We start from the raw sequence: 24,599 nt of genomic DNA, 5'->3' as shown, positions 1-24,599 counted from the left end.
AGTGCCAGGGACAGAAAAAGTCATTTTAACTACACTCAAATAGCTGACATCCAACACACAATCAAGTTGCTAGTCCTTCCCGAATTTGAATGTGCGAATGAATAGGACGGCATGTGCACGAACAGCAGCAAGCGTCGACTCTCGGTGTCAGTGTTGTTTTGTGCGGTGTCAAAATGAATCTTCAGCTTGGCGCATTGATATTCAATTTGAAATCTCAAAATATGAATATCATTTCATACTGCGGCTCATATATTCAACATTTTGAAGTCAGATTCTTAAAATATATGCATCTGTTTAGTATATAAAGTAAAATAATCATCATTTATCGGTGCAAATCAAACGCAATTCAAAATATTCATTTCTGCCCCAGTAGATATTCATTTTTTACGCTCGATTATCAATCGGCTATTGAGGATCGGGCGGTAAAAAAGGTATGGAAATTTGATGTTCGTGCCTGCATTGCCGAGCGTCTGATCAAAACAAACACGAATCAATGACGAAGCTGCCTCGATGCAACTGATAGTAAAACGAAGATTTCCGTCCTTGTATTTGGTGCGGTGCCGAATCTTTTTTGACCGCAGCTTCTTCTGGAGCCCGTAGTAGGCCCGACTTGACTACGCATACGATCACAAACGAACACGCAAGTTCTCGTAACGCGCGCGAATTTGTACGGTTTTTGCAATCACTGTGCATAGGTGATTGAAGTTAATTTCGGTCTCAGTGCGTTGAGCCGAATATCGCAACAAAGGGCTACCGCTCGTGCGTGGCCAGGTTAAGTCCAGTGCGACTGTGTTTAATTTCAAATTTGCAATCACCGTGCGTGGGTGATTGAAGTAAGCTTTCGGTCTCAGTGAATTGAGCCGATTGTACCCCGAAAGGGGCACTTTGAGTGTAGCCAAACGAATCCAATGCAACTGAGTGCAACTCGAATTAGCGATCACCGCCAGTGGGTGATTGAATGATTGAAACAAGTGACCGTCGCCCGAGAGCGGCTTGGTGAGCATCCCGTGTGGGGAATATTGACCAGCTTACCGCCAGTAAACAGGCCAGGTCATTTAATTGGGTTTTACAAGCGTGCTCCAGTGCGGAGGAAAGTACATGCTGCCCGAGCGCAGCGAAGGTAATTGAATTTTACCGCCCATACGCAGTCGCAGTGATTCCCGTCGAGAGGGAGAGCGAACGGCCTGCTGCGAACGGCTGGATCAAACTATTCAGCCGCACACCAACAGGGCGGATCATTTACCGAGGATCGATCTCCCTCGGTTCAATGGTTCGCCGACCGAGTGGCTCTCATTCAAGAGCCGTTTTGAAAAGCGCATATCTGCGCTAAGTGAAGACGCAGACAAATTCGAGTTTCTATGCATGTGCCTTGAGCACTTCGAACCGGCGAAAAATTCGATTGAAGCTCTTGAGAATTCAGGGACTTCTTTTACCGATGCATGGCAAAAATTAAAAGCGCGCTTTTACAAGCGCCGTAATGCCTTCGAAGGCTACTTCACCAAATTACTTAGGGTGAACAACATTACAAACCCCAAGGCCAAGGCGATCTTGGCACTAATCGATGCGGTGGACACCACGGTTCATGCCGCTCAACAAATCAACGGAGGGCGCAGCCAAACGCTGGATTGCGTCGCCAGCGGGCTACTTGTAGCCATTGTGAAGGGGAAATTGGACAACTCTACCCTGTCCAAACTCGAAGAGAGCCTGGACCTCCAACAGATTTATATGTGGACCGAATTGTAAACGGAGCTGGAGAAACGAGCGAACCCGCTAGCTTGCCATACTGAATTCGACGGAGCACGAAACGTTAAAACGGTGGCAGCAGCCCCCGTCTCCCGATCCTCGAAAGGGAACAATGAAAATGATCAATCATCAAAGAGCCCAAAAGCTTGTTTCGCCTGCGGCGCAACCAGCGATCATAGCATATTCTATTGTGCTGTATTCAACAAGCTGCCAATCAAGGAGTGATGGAAAATGCTACAATTGCTTATCGCATGGGCACTCTGCAAAAAAGTGCCCTTCAAAAGTAAGCTGTAAGGAGTGTGGTGCCCGTCACCACACCCTACTACTCGCCGGCGGGGAAATTTCCTCGCCATCGACACCTCAAGAGAAGGCCGACGGATCGACCATGCAGGCCTCGGCCTCTACAAGTGACTTGGGAAAATTATGTGTTTTTGGCAACAGCGGCCATAAACGTACGAGGAGCTTCGACTTGGTACCAAGTTCGTTGTCTATTGGATTCGGGTAGCCAAGTCGAAACAATTACCGAAGAGGCAGCGCAACTCATTGGCCTGCCCCACACTGCAGTCCCACTGACCATAAATGGAATCGGCAACGCATCATATACTTACGACTCTGATTGAGTCAAGGAGTGGTAAGCTTTCAACACAAGTAGATTTGATTATTGGGGGATCAGCCCATCGTTACTCTTCGCAAGAGATCGATAAGGGTGCCAGACGACATCGAATTGGCCGACCCTACGTTTTACAAGAGGCAACCCATGGAAATTCTATTAGGATCCAGGGTGTTCTTCCAAATCATCAGGCCCAGATCTATTAATCTGGGAAATGGACCTGTTTTTCAGGAATCCGCCCTTGGATGGCTAGTCGGCGGACTAGCATCTTTCCCAAAGCCGCGACAAGTCATTGTGGCTGTCGTGGAAGCCAAGCCTGAATACAAAAAGGCTCCAGCTGCCGAAAAATCAGAAGGGTACGACGACAACGAACAAAACTTGGAGAATTGGTTCAGGCATTTTTGAGCGCTCGAGGAGGTGACTTCCGCGGAAGCGACGCCCTACCTCAGCGCGAACATTTGCGAAGAACACTTTCGCAAAAACACCACGACAGGACCGGATGGCAAATTCACCGTTCGTCTTCCTCTAAAGCATGAACCTCAGATTCTGGGGAACTCTTTTGAACAGGCAAGGAGGCGCTTGCTATCGTTGGAGAAGCGTCTTACCCATCACCCAGACATATAAGAGCAATATAGGGATTTCCTCAAGGAATATCTCGCCATGCAGCATATGGAAATAGTCCGCCCAGTTGATTATGCAAGGGTAAAATATTATATACCCCACTCCTGCGTAATTAAGCCGGACTCCACCTCAACGAAACTACGAGTGGTGTTCGATGCTAGCGCCAAAACGACGAGTGGCATATCTCTGAATGAGATCTAGCACAGCGGACCGGTAATACAGCGCGAGCTGTTTGAGTTACTGTTAGACTTCAGGTGCTACGACAAGGTAATCACCGCTGACGTCGCAAAAATGTACCGGCAGGTAAACGTCCACGAGGAAGACTCGTGGTTGCAATGCATTCTGTGGAGGAACCACCCCTCCGAAGAAATTCAAACCTACAGATTGAAAACGGTGACGTACGGCGAAGCAGCATGGTCTTTCCTAGCATGCCGAGCGCTTCACGAAGTCGGGGAAGAACTATGTCCCGAGCAGCCGGAGATTGCTGATGCCATTCAGCAATGTTTCTATGTAGACAACCTAATGATGGGGGGAGATTCAGTAGATGAGCTACTACATCGCCGCAAGGCTGTGGAAGCCGCATTACTCAAAAAAGGATTCCCCTTAAGGAAATGGGCATCTAATGATCCCACCGCCATACGCGACGTGGCAACCGAAGACGTAGAACAGGTGATTCACGTAGGAGATCACGACGTCATCAAGACATTAGGAGTTGCATGGTCCCCGCAAACCGATACATTCCGATTTCTGGTGGATGACCAGGATCCTCGCAAAACCACTATGACCAAAAGGCAACTTGCCTCCGAGATTTTGAGGCTGTACGACCCGCTGGGCATTATGCAGCCAATAATTATTACAGCGAAGATCCTGCTCCAAGGACTGTGGAAAATCAAATTAAAATGGGATGACCAAATCCCTGCGCAATCACATCATCAGTGAACATTGACCGATGGACAAAAAGCGCCCGCATCAGCACTTCGTGTGTTACAATATGGTCACACCAACCATCCCAGCTATCAGTGTAATCGTCAAACGATCGCAATGAATCGCCTGCTTTGAGCGTGCTTACAGCGGCACACTAGGAGTTAACTTTCTGAGATCAGTATGGCGAAAGGCATCTAAGGTTCGATTACTCAAAATTAAGCATCTTTATCGAAAAAATATTTGGTAGGCGTAGTAGCGGACACCATCCTTCATTATCGGTACCAAATAGTTTTTCATGAAAATTATCTTGAGAAAACCCGCGTTAGATGTCTTTCGCCATACAAATTTCTGGCGGTTAACTCATGCTGGCTATTTGCGCATATACAATAGCGCCTGGATGTGGAAGCGGCTAGTAGAAAATCAGCTGCTGCCAATAATTCATTGTCGAGACAAACTCGCAGCAGTCAGCGGCGTACATCCGGCTGGCCAGCGGTCACGACCGCATGGGTCCAACGTGCATCGATATCACCGCTGCCTCAACAATGCCATGCGCCGCCTATCAACTATAAACTGGGCAACAGCCATGAAAAACGCACTCAGAAGGACAGACATCGTTGAAAGCGCACCGCACATACCGTAAGCAGTGTTGTCCTATACTCAGTGCAAAAAATTCTGCTCTTTGATTTTACTCCATCCAAACGATTTTATAGTCTTTACTAAGTAAGTGCAACTAATAGAAAGATATTTGAATTTTCTAATTGTTACGTCAAACTATTGAAAAAATGCACACCAGAGCCACAAGAGTGCGCGCGCTGGAAATACACTGGAGTGTTTTCACTAGGGTGTACTTCCAGCGCGCGCGCTCTTGTGGCTCTGGTGTGCATTTTTTCAATAGTTTGACGTAACAATTAGAAAATTCAAATATCTTTCTATTAGTTGCACTTAGTAAAGACTATAAAATCGTTTGGATGGAGTAAAATCAAAGAGCAGAATTTTTTGCATTGAGTGTAGGACAACACTGGTCCGTAAGTAATTGGAGATGTGGCCCTTCTCGGAAAGCAGCCCCGAAGTGACGGTGGAGAACAACATCTCCACACACAACGTGGCTGGATATGCAATCGACGCCTTAATCATCATCGCTGTAATCATCATCGTGTGGCGTTAGCGACAAAACGTGCGCCGCATCCGGTCGCTAGAGGCGGCAACGAGACGCAGCAACCTGAACGTGTGAGCGGGCGTCATCCGACGCCTGCCGAGTAAGCACATTGGGTGCATCGGTACCGGCCCGGTCTTGGTGCACACCGCACCACAGTGAAATCAATCAAAAGAACTTTGTAGCAAATTCGTGAATAAAATCAAATCAGTTCTAGTTTAGCATTCGTGGTGGTTAGAACCATTTATTTCTGATCACAGTCCCCGGTTACGGTAGTTAACCGTTCGCTAGTTCTTTTTACTTTCAGTTGCCCTGCGGAAGCGGGATTTTGACTTAGAGTAAAACAATGTCCATGTTATCTGCGAAACAAATGAATTGACTGGATCTGTTGAAAATCGTACCCCGGCTCTCCACATGACAGTCCATCACCTTGTCTTAATGTCCGGCGCGATTTGAGAGAACTGGATTGTTCGTCCGAAATCTTCACACAGTTTTGCACACCATCCACCGTTGCTTTGATCAGTCTGGTAAGCTTCCCAGGAAGCTGTTCTCGTCCATAATTTTCCATAGCTCTACGCGGTCTATACTGTCGTATACCGCCTTGAAATCAACGAACAGATGGTGCGTTGGGACCTGGTATTCACGGCATTGTTGAAGGATTTGCCGTACAGTAAAGATCTGGTCCGTTGTCGAGCGGTCGTCTACGAAACCGGCTTGATAATTTCCCACGAACTCTTTCACTAATGGTGACAGACGTCGGAAGATGATCTGGGATATCACTTTGTAGGCAGCATTAAGGATAGTGATCACATGAAAGTTCTCAAACTGTAGCTTGTCGCCTTTCTTGTAGATGAGGTATATAACCTCTTCCTTCCACTCCTCCGGTAGCTGTTCAGTTTCCCAGATTCTGACTATCAGTTTGAGCAGGCAAGTGGCTAGCTTTTCCGGGCCCATCTTGATGAGCTCAGCTCCGATACCATACCAATACCTGTGGGCATCGTTGGTAGATTCCTATGGGCATTGTTATGAGCATCGTGGGCAATTCCTGTGAGCATCGCTCGCGGATTCCTGTGGGCATCGCAGGCGGATTTTGTGGGCATCGCTGGCGGACTCCTGTTGCATTGCTGGTGGATTCTTGTTCACAGCGTTGGCGGATTCTTGTAGGCATCGCAGGCGAATTTCTGTGGGCATCGTTGGTGAATTTCTATCAGCATCCTGCGGGCATCGCTAGCAGATTCTTGTGGGCATTGATGGCGGATACTTGTTTACAGCGCTAGTGGATTCTTGTGGGCATCGCGGGCGAGTTTCTGAGGGCATCGTTAGTGAATTCCTGTTAGCATCCTGCGGGCATCGCTGGCAGATCCTTGTGGGCATCGCTGGTGAATTTCTGTGAACAGCGCTGGCGGATTCTTTTGGGAAACTGATGGATTCCTGCGGGCATTGCTGGCAGATTCCTGTGGGTATCGCTGAAGGATTTCTGTGGGCATTGCTGGTGGATCCTTGTGAGCATCGTGGGCGGAATCCTGTGGACATCGCTGGCGGACTGCTGTGTGCTTCGTTGGTGCATTTCTATGGGCATCATGCGCGCAATGCTGGCAGATTCTTGAGGGTATCGCTGGTGAATTCCTGTCGGCATTGCTAGACACTCCCGTATGCATCTCTCCAGGATTCCTATCAAGCAATCAATCAAGCTACCCAATCAACCTTTCAAGCAACGAACAACAAAACCAATCAACCAATAAAGCAACTAATCAATCTTTTAACCTACCAATCAAGCAACCAACCTTTCAAGCTAGCTACCAATCAACCAAGTAATCAATAAACCAACCAACTAATTAACCAATGAAGCAACCAATCAATTCAGCATTCACAATTCACCAATCAATAAAACTACTATCCCAAGTAACACCAAGCATTACAATATTGCACATATATAAATCACAAGTCGGCATGCTAAATGCTAATTGCATTAGATCAGTTTTAATGATGTGAAATTGCATTTATTTATCAACTGTCAGACAACGATACTCTAAATCAGCATTACGAATGCTGCGATGCATTACTGATGCTTTATTTCAAAATGTCAAAGTAATGAACCATTAATTCGGTCTTATAATTGCCCTTTTCCACTTAAAGTCAACTTTTAGGTCTATGTTTTTTACAAGCATATATAGCTTCATGGTTACTTGGGATAATCAACTAACCAAGCAACCAAATTAGCAACTAATTAATCGAGCAACCAACCATTCAAGCCCACTTCTAATCACTCAAGCAACCAATTAACCAATCAAGCAACTAATCAATCAACCAGCCCACCAATTAAGCAACCAACCAATCAATCAAGTAACAAACCGATCAACCAACCAATCAAACATTTAAGCAAGATACCAATGAACTAGCCAACCAATAAACCAATTAGGCAACCAACCTATCAAGCAACTAACCAATCAAGCAACCAACCATTCAAGCAAGCTACCAATCAAGCAACCAACTAACAAATCAAGCAACCAGCCAATAATTCAACCATTCAAGTAAGCTACCAATCATCCAACTAATCAATCAGGATACCAATTATCCAATGAAGCAACTAATCAACCAGCCATCAACCAAACAACAAACGAATCAAGTAACTAACTAAACAATCATTCTAACCCGCTTCCAATCAATCAAGCAACCAATAGCCAATCTTCCAATCAGACAAGCTACCAATCAACCAACTAACTTATCAAGGAAATAACCATTTCACCAACTAACAAATCAATCAACCAACCAACTAATCAATCAACCATTCAAGCAACCAACAAAACAACTAATCAACTAACCAGCCGACCAACCAATCAACCAAATAACCAACCAATTAAGCAAACAACCAAAAATCAACCAATCAAGCAGCCAACCAATCAACCATTCAACCAACTAAGACGATCCCCACCGATGTGTATCCAAATGAGTGTCTAGTATAGGAACGAAATGCGTTCATATTTTATTTATGCACTTGTTGTCGCACCGGTTGTTTCTATCAAGGCTGTTGAAGTGCAATCATGCTTCGCACCGGTGGTGAATATCCGGTTGCTATTGAGGCAAACACGGAAATAAATAAAATCAGGAAAAAATTATTATTTATTTTCAAATCTTTCAGAACGCGCTCCAACTTTTGTAATATAAATATGTGCGTAATGCATTTTGTGATTATCAGATTAGCTAGACACACATCTGCTAGGTGGCGCTAGCTTATATGCAATAATTTAGTGAGGTGGATATCTCGAGATCTATAAGACTTAGAAAGATTTTGTCTTCTACAAAGTTGTTCGGGTAGCCATAACATTTATGATGGAGACTAGTTTAGTTTGGAATTCATACGCATAGCTGCGCTAGTGTATGAGAAATAACCTGTTAGGTTAAATATTTCTAAATCCGTTAGAGTTAGAAAGTGGCCATCTTCTACAAAGTTATCCGAATTATCTGTTGGGTCATTATTATGTAAGATTTAAAAGGGTAGTCAAAACCAGAAGTTTAGTTTGAAACCGCAATACTCGTTGGCGCTCGAGTTGAGTCGAATAGAGTCAAGTACGAGACACTGAAGATGGCCTTACTGTAGAAGTCGAAATAAGTATCTGTCAAAAGTACAACCAAGTGGTGGAATTAAATGGAATTGAACGAACTCGTCTTATGGCAAGTAACTTTGTAGAATACAGCAATATTCTGAAAATTCCAGATTTTGAGATATTTAACCTATCAGTTTATTTCTTATACACTAGCGCCACCAAGCGATTATGTCTTAATCTTAACCTGCGTTGGTCATAATGGTTTTGACCACCCGAACAACTTTGTAGAAGGCGGCAATATTCTAAAAATTACATATTTTGAGATACCTGACCTATCAGGTTATTTCCAATACACTAGCGCCGCCAAGCGGTTGTATTATTAACTAAACATGCTTTCGTCATGATGGTTTTAATCATCCGAACAACTTTGTAGAAGACGGCAATATTCTTGAGATTTCAACTATCGAAATATCTAACCTTTTAGGTTATTTCCAATTCACTAGCGCCGCCAAGCGGTTGTATTTCAAATTAAACTTGTTTTCGTCATGATGGTTTTGACCACCCGAACAACTTTGTAGAAGACGCCAATATTCTAAAAATTCTAGAATTCGAGATATCTAACCTATCAGGTTATTTCATATGCACTAGCGCCGCCAATCAGTTGAAATCCAAATTAAACTGACCTCCATCACAATGGTTTTGATGATGAATAACCGAACAATTTTTCAGAAGGCGGCACATTTTTTATTTATGCGTTACTCTATATTTCCGTGTGATGGTTTGGCAACGGTTGGAGCGGGTCGCCAAATTTGCCAACTCGCTATTCACCGAAGGTTGTGTTTACATTTCCCAAACCCGTTTACCTACGACCGGTGCGAGTTCGCGTCATGATAGAGGTTGCTATTTTGGCTTTATTTACGCACTGGTGGGGATCGTCTAACCAATCAAGCAACCTACCAATCAACCAACCAATCGACCAACTCACCAATCTACCGACCAATCAATCAAGCAACCAGCCTACTAATCAATCATTCAACCAACTAACGAATCAAGCAAGCAACCAACAAACCAGTCAACGAATCAAGCAACCCACCATTCATACCATACCATTCAAGCAAGCTACAAATCAATCAAGCAACCAACCAACTAATAAAGCAATCAAGCAACTTAGCAATCAATTAGGCAATACACCAATCAATTAATTTTTCGAGCTGAGTCGATTGATGTATAATGGATTTCCGGACTTCCTATCAAAAGTTCGTTTTTAAGTGATCCTAAAATATGTATTCGTAATAATTAAGGTAATTTATTATTACGGCAGTGTTGGAAACGTTGGCAGATTAATGTGAACTGGAGATTGCTATGGAAGTGAGCATCGCTATGGAAGTCTGGTCGCACCGGCTGCGTTTTTACCCATCAGTTAGGGCTCTGTATTTACAACATTGCTCTCGAATTCACCCTTCGGGTCCGTCCAGAAGCGTCGATCGCAGGAATCATTGAAAGCGGGTGTACGCACGCCGACGTCATTGTTGTTTGAATTGTTTGGAAGGGGTCCACCGGCTTCACTGGAGCCATTTGGAACCGCGGACTTTGTCGGACTTTGGCCTTCCTTCGCCGTGTTAGTCAATGTTAACAAAACCAGAACTACTCAAAAATCTTCCGACGGTACCAAGGAGCGTAGAATGGCAGAGCTCGCAATGATTCGTTTTTGCCTTGTTTGATCACCGGTACACAACGTATCCACCAGTGTTCAATAGAAGCACAGAACGACAGCTCTGGTATCCATGTAATCTTTGTCGTCGTCTATCTCTCTGAAAGAGGATGCGAGAAGCCTAGACCAGTGATCGTATCTTCTGCCTCATCCTGCTTCTTCCTACGCCTTGAAATCTTTTCGGACATCTTGTTGGCTTCGTTGATAGCCTTCATCAAACCTTCACCACGAAGCGCAGGACCGAAGCATTCCGTACGTCGGATCAACAGACGAATGACAAGATTGGCGTTCTCCTCAACGCTTTCATCGTTGACCCAAACACAGAAGCGCAAGAAATGTAGATAGCGTTCGATAGTCTGTCAATAAGCTTGACCAACGGCCTAAAATTAGAGAGAGCGGTCGTTAGTTAATTACTTTCCGAAATTTACGCAGCTGATACTTACAAGAACATATTTTTAATGGAGACGCCGATCGGATCACGGTTGTGCACAAGATTCATCTCAACCGTCAACCTCGTTGGAAGAACTGCAGCTGACAAACGGCTAAGTAACTTGGAGTACTACCTAGGTTTGGAGGTTTGCTTGTGGCTTCAAAAAGGTTAGCAGAGAACAGCTTGGTCTCCGGTTCCATCAGAAATACGAGGGAGATCTCCTGTCCTTAACAGGCAAAGCGAATCCTAACCGTGGCCGTATCGGCAAAGCATCCAACGAACATTCCTTGTGATGCTCCTTTTTCCAGAGGCGTCCTGTGAAGTCCTGTGCAAGCTTCGATGAATAATAACTCGCACGACTGACGCTGGATATATTTATTTATGTAGTATAATCAGTATAATGGTTTTAGATCTGGCATGATTTTTGAAAACGTCGAATATCCTAAAGAGAGCCTCCCTTTGTTTACTTTCTCTATCGATTATTACAAAGCCACACAAACATTTAGGTCGGATTTTTTGGCAGAGATCTGAAGAAATTAACTAGCATGCTGAGATGAAAATATTGCACATTTCTCGAGCAACATATGATTAGGGCCGATAAACCAACAAAGCTGAACCGAGAAAAATGAGGTTCAAATTTTCTAAGTCTAATTTAATTCATTTATTGAAGTAGAAACACATTTCATTGCCAAAACCATGTCAATACTATACGTAAATGGTTATATTATAACAGCAGATCAAGATTAATTGAAAAACCATTCGAAATCTACAAAATTTCAACAAAAACAAAAATCGCGCCGTTTACTCGCATCACCGGCAACACGTCTGGTTTTTAAGCCGTTTGCTCAAAGCTACTAACACCATCGGATTTGTTTAGATTTGTTAGCCAGATCAGTTCTGCTATGCGAAATATCGAAAACCTAGTAAGAATATAGATTTTAAAATAACTTGAAGCTAGTTTTTTTAAATAAACAATATAAAGTGAACGGCATAAAAACCAAAGCAAATATTCCGCATGGTAGTTAAGGGCGCCAACAAAGGACTTAAAAACCACTATGGTGCAAATGGTTCATGAGACGTTCACTCAAAATAGCAATTAATGTGTTTCTTAAGAGATATCAAGTACGGAGCCTTAACTAGCATGAAGAATAATTTACAAAGCAATCGTTTATGCAAGAAAACCTAAAATCATGGTTTTGGTTTATAAGCCGTAATCATATGTTACGCGAGATTTTAGACAATATTGCGATATTAGCAAAAGAGAGCTTAATGAAAGAGAATCTTTCATTTGGACACGACGTTTTCAAAAATCATGCTTGTAAATGGTTTTCATTTTAAACAATTTTATCCACAAATCAATGTTCTACTTACACTGTGCTATGCGGTTGCTGTGCGCTCTGAGCGACACACGGTCGCTTTGATAGGGCCTGCTTGCTTGTAGTGGTTGACCAGAGCCCACTGCCAAGGGTTTTTCATTCTTCTCCTTACTGTGTACGTAAGACCCAGCCAACGTAGAGGTGGATTGTTCGTTGATTAATTTCAGGCATCCGGCATCGTAGATTTCACTCCCGAACGACACGACAGCTTACGGGCTGCCCATAGATTTGCGTTCGCAAACATCTTTGCTGCTCCTCGGATATCGGCGTTCTAAGCTGTTGCAACTTCGGTGAGGTTCCGGTCCATCCAGCATGGTTAGCGCAGTGGCAGCGGCAGGCTTTGACTTACTGTTAAAACTCGCTGCTGCGCTCTTCATTCTGGGGAGCCTTTTACGGTATTTCAGTTTCTCCTTACCCAAAAGCCGAAACGAATGTTATGTTTCTCTCGTCATCTCGTAAGCATTCTCCTGGTCGGACAGGTACATTAAATTTTCTCCGTTGATCTCAATCCCTGGTGAAATTAGCATTTAACCCGAAGGATTTCTTGTAGGACTTCACGATGGGCTTCACGCAGAATTTCTTGAAGGACATCGCGAAGAATTTCCTGGAGGACTTCCCGCAGAATTTCATGAACGATTTCGCGGAGGACTTCTCATTGGATTTCCCGGAGGACTACGATGGATTTCATGGAGGACTTTCAGAAGAATTCTCCCTAAGAAATTCCTGAAGTGTTACCGAAACGTAACAATAACACAGATTCCACCGGTACTTCCCGGAATGAGACGCAAATTTTTCCACAATCGTCGATTTTCACTTTTTTCGCGACCAGACCGGACCGAACGACGAAAGCAATTCTTCTTCTTTGTTCTGGTTGAGCTGTCATGTCGACAGACTCGAAGTGGAGGGCTGAGTGACGAAGACTATATTGCCCTGTGATTAGTTTTAACGTCACTTTGGACAGGTTTATGGTGGGAAACGGACATGAGGTTTAGCAGTTCTATACGATTCACATTGATTTTGTTTACAGATCTATTTTGATTTCTTTCAAGAATTTCACTACCTCTTTAAAAGTATCGATATCTCTAGTTTGGAACAATTCAAGCAAAGACCTATACTTGCACTCAAATGAGTATTTTGTTCTAGTGTGTCCAAATCTGTTACAGAACAATATGACGTGCTCAGCTGTTTCAAGTTCTTGGCAAATTTCGCAATCGGGATCATCTACTATTTTCATTTTCGCTAACCAGTATTTCGAGTAATCGTGGCCGGATAGTAATCTATTCAACAGCCTCACCTCGATGGCGGACAGGCCCGCACTATAGATAGTGGAATATATAGATGAGCGAAGATAAATCCACTGTCTCCAAACGAACTGTCAAACGTGTCTCCAAACGAGCATGACGTCACGATTTCAATGGAAACGTTAAGGGCTGTGACGTCATATGCGCGAGTGCACGGGCAAAAAAATCGCCTCAGCCATGCTTTCGCTCATCTATAGAATCTACTATCTATAGCCCGCACCAAAGAACCATGGAACTCTTTTAATATTGTTTTGAAAATTATAAAACTTAATACCTTTTCCCTCAATCTCAGCATATTCCCGGTACCACAGGTTCACGTTTTCATATAGTGTGTTCTTCAAAATCATATAAGCATCTTTAATAAGTATTGAGTTGGACATAATCGTATTTCCGGTAATAGCGTGTTTTGCTAGCGCATCTGCAATATCATTACCTCTAATATCTACATGGCTAGGTATCCATTGTATAGTTACCGTCCATCGATTCCCTTTCCTTAACATTTCATTAATCAATTTAGTGTTACTAAACTGGTTGAAGGCCATTTGTAGGATTTTACAAGCTGATTTAGAATCAGTGTAAATTATTGCATTTTCTATTTCGTTTTCGCTAATGCTGTCCAGGGCTAGATCTATAGCAATGAGTTCTGCCGTTGTTATACACGTCTCATTTTGAAGCTTAACCGATTGTCTAACTCTGAGATATTCGTTAAATACACCTACTCCACAAGTGTTGTTAATTTTAGAAGCGTCTGTGAACAATCTTGGTTTGTTTTTGTATATGCCGTTCATTAAAAATAAAGACGCTTGTTTTAGTTGGATTGGGTTTAAATCGGATTTTTTAACTATTATAGATTTTATGTCACATTCTATTTTAAAGTTTGTTGGTTTGTAAGTTAACTTTTCTAGAGGCGAAATACTATTTATTAATTCTTTGTTGGTCAAATAAGTTTTTTCTAGATACGAAAGTTTATCTAAGTGTATTGATTCTAGGTTTGATGATAGCAATTGATTGCGAATTATATTGTTGTTATGGAAGTATCGGGCTATTTCTTTAGCTGTGTTGTATTGATGACGTAAATCTATCGGTTGTTGTCCAGAAATAGCCATTAAGGTATTTAAGGGAGTAGAACGAGTGCAACCGGTTATTCTTCTTAAAGCAGTATTCATTGAAGTTTGTAAGGTTTTTAAGTTAGTTTTCTTAGAGTTGCTGAAAATAGAAGCCCCATACTCAACGGTGCTTCTTATCAGGGACTGATAAACAGTTGTTAGCGTTTCTGGATGGCTGCCTTTCTTTATACCGCTTATAACTTTCAACATATTTAGCCTATCGTTTATCTTATTCTTCGTCTGTTTGATATGAGCACCAAAACTAAGGAACCTGTCTAGTGTTATACCTAAGTAAGTATGATGTCTTACTGTTTCAATTGGATGGTTGTTTATTTGAATATTTAGTGTGTTATTACTGTTTTGAAAAAGAATAGCCTTAGATTTTTCTGGATTTATTGAAAATTTTAGTTTTATCATTTCTGTGTTCAATTTGGATATTGCTAGTTGAGCTTTGTGATTTAATTCCTGTAATGATTTTGCTTTTATGATGATTCCAAAATCATCGGCGAATTGTACTAATTCGGTGTCATTATCTGATATATTATGAAGTTGAGAGGTGTAGATATTAAAAACTGTTGGTGATAACACATCCCCTTGTGGTAAACCATTCGACACAAATCTTTCGATTATGCCATTCCTAGTTTTAAAAATTATTTTCCTATTTCTTAAAAAGTTAGTGACCCAGTTCACAATTTCAGGAGGTATGAGATAAGAATTCATAATATGTTCTAAAATATCAGTGTCTATTTGATTGAAAGCGTTCGACAAATCTAAAAAAATGACTGCGGTTAAAAATCCTTCTCTTTTGTTATTTTTTATTGTGTTAATTACGAAGTTAGTGCATGAGATAGTGGAGTTGTTTTTCCGAAAACCAAATGAAGTACTAGGTATTATATTGTTCGATTCCAAAAAATGTTGAAGCTTTTCTAGAACGGCTGAATTAGTTATTTTAGTTAATGTTGGTACTAACGAAATAGGGCGTTTTCCATCTATTTTTGATTGATCTTTTCCTTGTTTGGGTATTGCTACAATTTGTATAGTTTTAAGCGAAAGTGGAAGGGTACAGTTTCTCCAATTTTTGTTGATTTCTTTGATAATTGCTATCTTAGAATTATTACTTAAGATTTTAAGCATATCGTAAGAAATTCTATCCACTCCTGGTGCTGATTTTGATTTCTTGCTTGCAAGTATACTATTAAATTTACTAAAATCTATTAAATTGTAATTTACACTTCCGTAGGACCCTTCAACTATTTGGAATTCGCTTTTCCCGAAATGTTTATCCAAAAATTCGTTTGCTAAGTTATCATTTTCTTCTATTATGTTGTTGTTTAATTGTTTCCTATGTTTACCTGTAAGTTTGTTGATTTTATTCCATAGCTGAGATGAATTTAATGACGGATCAATGCTACCTATGAATTCAACCAGTTTATTAGCTTTTTCTTCCTTTTTAAATTTTTCAAAAATTGCCTGCGCTCTCTTGAATTTTAATAAATTTTCCTGTGATGCTTGCTTATTGTAATTAGATCTGGTCTCCTTTTTGTGTTTCCATGCTTCCTCTACTTTGGGTGACCACCAGAATTTCGGGCTATACTTGTTTTTAATCTTACTATTTTTATATATTTTATCTATTTCTTCCTGAAAATCATTTATATCTGTGATATTTGTTAAATCCAATTTACTTATTTCTTGTTTTATCTTCTTATAGTTATAGACCTGTTTGGTATTTTGTTTGTAATTACCTGTCGCATATGTTAGTTCAATTATTGAATGATGGCTACCAATGTTATAATCTAGTGTTTTCCATGTTATATTGCTAAATACTTCTGGTGTACTTAGTGAAATATCTATTGCTGTGGGTTTCCTGTTCAACTCTATGGGAAAGTACGTTTTTGATCCATCATTTAATAGGATTACATTGTATTCATTGATTTTATCAAGTATTGTTTCTCCTTTGGGATCATCCGAATCGTTACCCCAAGCTGAATGATGACCGTTTAAGTCACCACCCAAAATAACTCGTTTGTGATTTTTAACCGCCTCAAAAATTTTTGTTAAATCCTCTTCTAAGTTTTGACGTGTTATGGAGGGAGCTATATATACCGACACTACGACCATGTCCAGTCGCGTTATTTTTATTCCTACTACTTGAGTTGCTCTAGACAAATTTGGAAACTCCACGGTAGAATATCCCCAATCGTGTCTCAAATATATTCCAACCCCACCGTAATTATCATCCCTTGAATTGAAAAACCTGTGGTACCGCGATATGCTGTACTTACTTGACTGGTCTAGGTTCGAGTCTGTCCACGTCTCCGATAATAAGGCCGCCGAATAGTCACCTCCTACCAGCGACCTTTGAAGTTCGTCTTTATTTTTTGTTAGGCTTTGTATATTAATCTGTAACAAACGAAAAGAATCCATTGTATCAATCTAGTTTAGAAAATTGTATTGTCTAGCTTGAAGTGTTGTTTGGACATAAGTTTAATTTTCTCTTTCCACTCTTGAGGTAGATCGTTCTTCTGAACTAAGTCTGTGTAGAAATTCATCAATGCTCCACGCATATTCCGCTCTGCCGTTTCATTTGCTGTCTTCCTAGCTTCTTCAGTAATTTTATGCCATCGCTCCTTATCTGTCACCGCGTGTTTGTTATTCAGCTGCGTTCCATTTCCAGCTGGCATTTCTGTCCGATTCGCTTTCAGAATCCGGTTTCGTTCTTCCTCAACCCGTTGTCGTTTCTCGTTCATGCTTGCAGTATTTTGAGCCGATGTTTGTGGTATGCTTTCCATGTCCAATCGTCGTTTCGGTATGGCTCCGGTGTTTTGCGCTGCCTTTTTAGTATATTTGCCTGCCGTCATCTTCGCAAAGCTTTCTGCTGGTGTAGGTTCTTCAACTCCATCCGCCAAAAGGTCGTACATGTTACTGTCCAATCGTGGAACTAGCAGTTCTCGTGCCTCAACGTAAGTCAGATTCCGTTTTGCCATTAATCCCTTGATTCTCTCTTGCTTCTCTCGCTCCGGGCAAGCTTTGTCCGTTGTGCTGTGCGCTGCTTTGCAGTAAAAGCATTTTAGCTGTTTCGAGCATGTGTTGTAGTTTTCGTCGTCCTCATCGTGTATCTCCGAACACTTGTTACACCGCCGTCGCCCTTTGCAATTTTCGGTTTTGTGATTGAATCGGTGACATTTTCCACAAAACAAAACTTTCTGTACAAATGGCCGTACCCGATTTGTGCAACAAAATAGCTTAACTTTCTCGGGGAGTCGGTTTGCCCTGAATGTTACACTTACTCTGTTCGTCGGCCTTGCTCTTCCATCCTCGAATCGGTTCAATCGATACACATCAATAACTTGGTACTCACTCTCAATCTCCATCATTATTTCCTCCTCGGAAATGTCGGTTGGAATACCTACCAGTACTCCTCTCACACTGATTAGGTGGCGTGGAACATATACTTTGTATCCTTTTTCTTTTATCGACTCGTCTCCCACGAAAAGGTTCGCTTTGATGAAGCTGTTGAAAAACGCTACGATTTTGTTTCGTCCCATATATCGTAAGTCTGTCACATGGTTTCGGTATTTCTCAGTTTTCTTATCATCGATCCCACTGCAAATTTGTTGATTCGCTCTTGTCCTGTGTTTTCTATGAAAACGCGAAAAGGGGCTTCGTCGCGAGTTGTGTACAGATATGATTCCCGTTCCTGTACTTTTTGCGTGTTGCTTGTTTGTCGTCCTTTCACTGATTCAGTCGCCATTTTCTTTTGTTCACGTTGCTCGAGGTCCGGCGGCTCCGTGCCGCCGCCACCGCCATCCGCCATTTTTGATTTCACAAATTCAATCAATTTAATTTTTTTCCAAATTCCACTTATTTCACAAATCTTTTGTAACTGAGAACTATTAAACACTTGATTATTATTTCTTCTACTTTTGTCGCTTTCGAAAAACCCGGAAAATTCGCTTTCTTGCTACACTTCAAAAACTGAACCGTTCGCCTTCGCGCTAACTTTCCGAATGACGAAAGCAATTGAGCAAGCAACGACGAAAACAAATCAATGATCATTGAGGATTGACGTTAGGAATCTGTCAAAACTCACAGCAAACACTTTCAAATAAATTTACCATAATATGAGTAAAATACACTAGCGCCTCTGGCGGTGCTGGTCTCGTCAGCTCATCTGGGTTGCATGAATTTTAAATCGGTTCTTCGGGACTCGTTTATCAGTGGTTCAATGATTCGTTCGATTCCGTATTTTTTCACCAGATTAGTTTTGACCATTAAGCACACATATACACGATCGACTGCACTATTAATTTTATCATCAAAATTTTGCACTTTGAATGAGAAAATAGTTAGCTTTTGCTTTCCCTTTCGAGAGCCAAGAGGATTACATATTTCAACATCATCAACATGTAATGAAATTCGCAACGCAAATGGATGATTTTGGAGAAATTCATTGGAAGCAAATAGATAACCATCTTTGAAACTGTTAAGAACGCCATTATCATTCTTCTTTTCAAATAAAATCATTTCTCTAGCAGCATCGTTTCGCATGATAAGAGATAACGTATCTTTGATCGATATATAGTGCATGACATCCTTAACTGTACGCGTTTGCTTGTGGGATCTGACAACTTTCTTCACCCTACTGCTGGTACATTTTTGGAAACGAGTTGTATGGACTATTTTTCTTGAACCGAGCAAAATTTCACTTGGTTCTGGTAGGCTGCACTTAACGGAGCCACACAGGTAACTCAGATTGCTGTCGGGATTGTGTACATCTGAATACAAGTCCGATATCGACATGGAGTTGATAAGTCGCACTGCATCTTCATCTACACCAAGACCTTTTCCCTCGAGAAACTTTTTTAACAGACTAAGTACAAACCGTTGATAATAACCCAAAATGTTATTTGAGTGCTCCAAAAACAATTTGATGGTAGTCTCAGGAAGCGAAACGTTAGAACGAAAATCAGTAATACGAGTTGAAGCGGATTCAATTAACTTTTCTCGCGTAACGGGATCCATATAGTAATACGGATTAGTGATTCCTTCGGCAGCAATCGTTTGTTCCTCAATGTCCATGAATTCTTGAGGAGTTTCTACGGGATCTTCAAAACGGGTTTTGCTGGGCGGGTGATTCCTAATTATGTGGTCCTTGAGCTTCTTGAAATGTGTGAAAATAGCTCCACAATCAGCACAGCGGAAAGGAATTTCATTTCTGAAGCTGGTATTCAATTTGTGATAGTCCTTAACATGAGTTCTCAATTCTTCCACATAGCCTGACACGTATGCGCTGCATTCAGGCACAGGACAGCGAAGACCTTTTTGATTCTATTTTAGTTTTTCAAATAAGGGAAAAATAATGCTTTACGTACCTTCCAGTTTCGCAAAACTGTCGTGATCCAAAACCTTTTTTAATTCCTCCATCTCACTTCGGTAATTTAAATTATAATGTCGACCACTCCTGCGCGAATTTCCAACTATCACCTTGGAAAGCAAAGTTGACAATGACAAACAGTCGAATAAAATTTTCTTTTCTTACAATATGCTACTTTTTACGCATTTTAAGTTTCGCTCACATACTTCATAACAGAGTATAAAATACTCCTCGGCCATGACTTAAAAGTACGCATTTTTTGACGTATAAGCAATATTTCTGAAAATGATTAAAATGTACTCATAAAATGAGTATTCTTGAATTACCGTGTATATCAAGTGATAGCTCATAATCTGAACGTACTATTACCAGGAACTAATAACCGGGACCCGACACTCGCGAAGAACCGATATAAAATTCATGCAACCCCAGATGAGCTCACGAGACCAGCACCGCCAGAGGCGCTAGTGTATTTTACTCATATTTTGGTAAACTTATTTGAAAGTGTTTCGGGAAGTGTAGACTTTTTTGCTGTGAGTTTTGACAGATCCATAACCTCAAATCTGATTGATTTTTGAAAAACAAAATACTATAACACAATTCCCGAAGTTGGATATCAGCTAGAGTTAGCAAATTAAACTATTATTTAAATCAAACAGAACCAGCTCTACCCATTTCGGATGGTACACACGGCATCATCACTGATATTCCGCTGCTCTCATTTTCGAACCGATCCCTATTTGACCGCTCAACAGCGATGAGTGTAAGCGGATTACAACCTTTTGGCGAACCTTTTTACAAGTGCAACGGAATCGGCAGAGTATTTAAGCAAGGCAACCTATCCAAAATTCATTACTCAATCAGCAGCAATATATTGCAGGAGGTAAGCTAGATTAATCTGGTCTTTTTTTTGCCTAATTTTTTTTTATTTCTAGCGTTCGTGTGCAACGCATAGCAATGTCCATAGACAGTATCTGCTATAGCCACTCAATCGGACAGTGCCGCTTTGAAAACAGCACTACGCGCACCACTTCCATGCGATTCACTTAGGATTGTGTCGGCTGCCCGAGTCGACTTCCCCGATGATTAAAATGAATATGGAGAATACTGCACGAACCCGGCCGTTCATTCCTTATGCTATCCGATCAAAGCAGATACAGATCCATGATGAACTGATTTGCTGAACCAATTCGATTATCTGCACCCCCGCGAATGTGTCCGCTTACGCTTCTGCTGGACAACCTTTGCTCAACACCGAGCCCATAGAGAATAAAACAACAATAATATAAATAGTGATAAAGAAATTAAGCAGCGTAATGCGCGGACAGCCGATTTGCGATATACCCGTACCCGAACGTCGAGTGTAAACAGAAGGATATTCTCATCTAGGGTGAGAAGGCGTATATGCGAAGCATCTCAAGTAACCATGCGGCTGAAGCACGTTGGACAGCATATTAAAGGTATACTTATGTTGTATAAATAATAATATATAAGTATTGAGTTTAAAAAACATTTCTCTATGTGTACATATACGTTTTTCGACCTTAACTGTAAGGCCGTCTTCAGTGCTGTACTTGATTTGACTAGTCACGAGACACTGTAGACAATCTTACTTTTTCTTCATCATCATGGCTCTACATTCCAAATGGACCTTGGCCTACTTTTCAGCATTCTATTAGTTATAACCCTTTATAACTGTAAAACCCCTCTCATTAGACAGTGATTAATGTTGAGCCAACGGGGTAACGTTTTAATTCGATAAACTGGCTACCCCACACTACGAGTTTGTTACGTATTTTGCAACTATATTTGCTTTTTTGTTTTTGTTCTTACCATTATGTTGTAGTGCGTTTCGCGCCTGATGAGAAAGTATTGGCTTGATTAGAATGAAATTTGACAGCTGAGAACATGCTCCAGCCCCTTTTTATTCGACAAGTGAATTACCGGGACACGTCCTATGCCATTACTTGCAAGGCAAACTAGAGACCCAACGGCCTAACTGTTGAGATTGAAATGCGTACCTGTTAAGTTACAATCAAGTTGTGGAATAAAATGGAATATACTAACGTACCTACTAACTCTTCTTATTCCACTGAAAAGTTATGAATAATTTTCTAATCAAAAAGAAGAATCGAAAGGTTCACAAATATAATATATATTATGGATTTAAAAAAACTATGTTTCTTTTGTCGTATTACCTACCACAGACTTCAAAATCCGACAAGCAATCGATCATCGCATAAGAGCATCGAGTATGCATGCATACCTCCGCATGTGATAAAGAAGCAGCTTGACATGCTGACAAACGAATTGTATTCGGTACATCCGACAATCGCTGCCGGACAGAGCGGTCACATATCAACGGAGATCGAGTTGCAGCCAGCGAAATCTGCGTACTTCGACATTGTAGTTCTTGGAAGCGTGAAAACAGAGAACGCATGTCCTGCTGCTGTTCAGCGTAACTATAATGCACTGTAAGATTTGTTTTTTATTTTTCATACTTTTCGCGCATTTTCGGTGCGGATTGAGTTTCAGGTTGCTTTTTCAGACAATTTATACTGCAGCGACCTATCTGGATTATTTTTTAATAAAATAATGTTTATCATTACATTTAAATAAACTAGCGGTAATATCTATCGGGACTGACAATTGACCACTGTTTCAATTACGTAGAATACTATGGAATAGATTGAATGTATCTGAGGGCAAGAAACTAAATTATAAGAGACCTTTTTAAACGATTTTGTTATTCCTCCAGACTGTCGGTGAGAATAATGACCCATTGTTACCCACGATGACGGCACTGCAATTTTTCATAACAGTTCTTTGTGGAGTTTTTTTAATATCCAGTTTTCCGCGAGCGGTAGTGCCCGCCAGCTTGCATGAGGGTCAGTGTCTGATTTGACATTTGTGGAGGTTAACTGCACCCACCGTTCCGAGCATTTTGATCAATGTATATAAGAAGGTATATAAGTATATAAGAAGGCTTGAAATCCGCTTCACCAGTACCAGCGGTCATAACCGCTCGCGGAAAACTAGATATAGTACAAACACAAAGATGCATTTAGGTGTCGTTATCACTTGATACTCTTTATCGATTTGAAATGTCATATATTTGTTCCAGCTCAGATCCATGAACTTTGACATCAACCTATTTTATATTTATCAAGTAATGAAGCTTTGTTGTCGCATATACATGATACAATCGATGTGATACTATGGTGTATGTAATGTACCACCCATAAAAAAAATACTCTGCTTATTTTTAATCGCATTTTTACCTACAACGTGGTGAATATGTACCTACTTTGATAGCACGTGATATTTGTACTGCGAATAAATTTTACACATCTATACTCCCCCTATTCGCATAAGCGTCCCGTGTCAGTTTACTATAAACTTGAGTAATTTGTTGTTGAATTTTTCAAAAATGCTCACGTACTAATTAGTGTACGACTATCTGTATGCGTCGCGATGGATTTTTTTTAAAAGGACCATAATTTAATGTCTTTTTTGTGTAAAAGTTTTTTTTTTAATCTGGAATGTGACTGTTTTGCGAATAAATATCTAGATGAAACAACACAAGTGAGTTGTGATTTTCAAATTTCTAGAACCAGCACGATCCATGGCTGTACGGGTCCTTAAATCGTCTTCCACCTGATCGATCCACCTTGCTCGCCATCCCTTCTTGTGCACATTCACATTTCACCAACCTCTTAGCCATCTCATCTGCAAAATATTGTATCTAGGGGTGCTCAATTTTTCACTAGAGCTGTGGGAGTAAAGCAACGGATTTAGAAAAATACGATTTTGGAGATATACTTATATTTAATTACCAAAAATGATATCTATTCATATCGTGATGATGGAAATGATAAAATAACACATAAAAGACATCATCTGGAACATAAGAACACATTTGAGCATCCCTACTATACATACGATGATAATTCGGTGCCTTTGGGAACCACTTTATACTACAGGATGTATGATGCTTCAGAAAATGTTTTCAAGCATGTTGTCTACTGTGAACTTGTTAAAATAAAAGTAAGCTATATACGAAACATGTGTGATAATAAATTATGATGTTCTAGGATCTTCGCACTGTACTGGAATTTGAATCAAATGGTCTACCGAATCAACCAAGATATCAACCCAATTATGTCCTCCGAGTATTTATCTTTCACTTGCGTCTCAAATTCAGGCATTTGAGTTGTTGTAAGATCTCCAAATTGTCCTGGAGTTTGAGTAAAATGGTCTATCGAATCAACCAAGGCTGCCATGATGTCCTCTGCCGCGGTATCACCCCAATTATGTACTCCGGGTATTTGTATTTTACTTGCGTATCAAATCCAGGCATATAAGATGTTGTAAAATCTCCAAATTGTCTTGAAGTTTGAATCAAATAGTCTAACGAATCAACCAAGGCTTCCATGAAGTCCCCAGCTGCGGCATCAACCCAATTATGTCCTCTGAATATTTGTCTTTCACTTGCGTCACAGTTTCAAGCAATTGAGATGTTGTAAGATCTCCAAATTGTCCTTGAGTTTTAATCAAATGGTCTATCGAATCAACCAAAGCTTTCATGATGTCCCCAGCCGCGCTACCAACCCAATTATGACGTCCAAGTATTTGTCTTTTACTTGCATTACAAATCCAGGCATATGAGATGTTGTACTTTATTTATGATGTTTATTGTTTATTA

The 24,599-nt window shown here is 40.9% G+C and overlaps 1 long non-coding RNA gene across 2 annotated transcripts; it reads left to right on the top strand.

Moving 5' to 3' along the window:
• Positions 1-20,257: 20,257 nt before the first annotated feature.
• Positions 20,258-22,454, top strand: LOC134204290 (uncharacterized). 2 transcript variants are annotated; one of them, XR_009977822.1, is made up of 4 exons: positions 20,258-20,382; positions 20,554-20,777; positions 20,830-21,354; positions 22,102-22,454. It is a non-coding gene; the product is annotated as an uncharacterized LOC134204290 (long non-coding RNA). The 2 variants fall into 2 exon arrangements; XR_009977821.1 differs by lacking the exon at positions 20,258-20,382 and having other exon boundaries at positions 20,448-20,777.
• The last annotated feature ends 2,145 nt before the right edge of the window (positions 22,455-24,599 follow it).

This window comes from Armigeres subalbatus, unplaced genomic scaffold (assembly GCF_024139115.2).
Source record: "Armigeres subalbatus isolate Guangzhou_Male unplaced genomic scaffold, GZ_Asu_2 Contig515, whole genome shotgun sequence".
In the NCBI taxonomy this organism is placed as follows: domain Eukaryota; kingdom Metazoa; phylum Arthropoda; class Insecta; order Diptera; family Culicidae; genus Armigeres; species Armigeres subalbatus.
The sequence above is the reverse complement of the archived record's forward strand: the minus strand, read 5'-3'. Positions and strand labels throughout refer to the sequence as shown.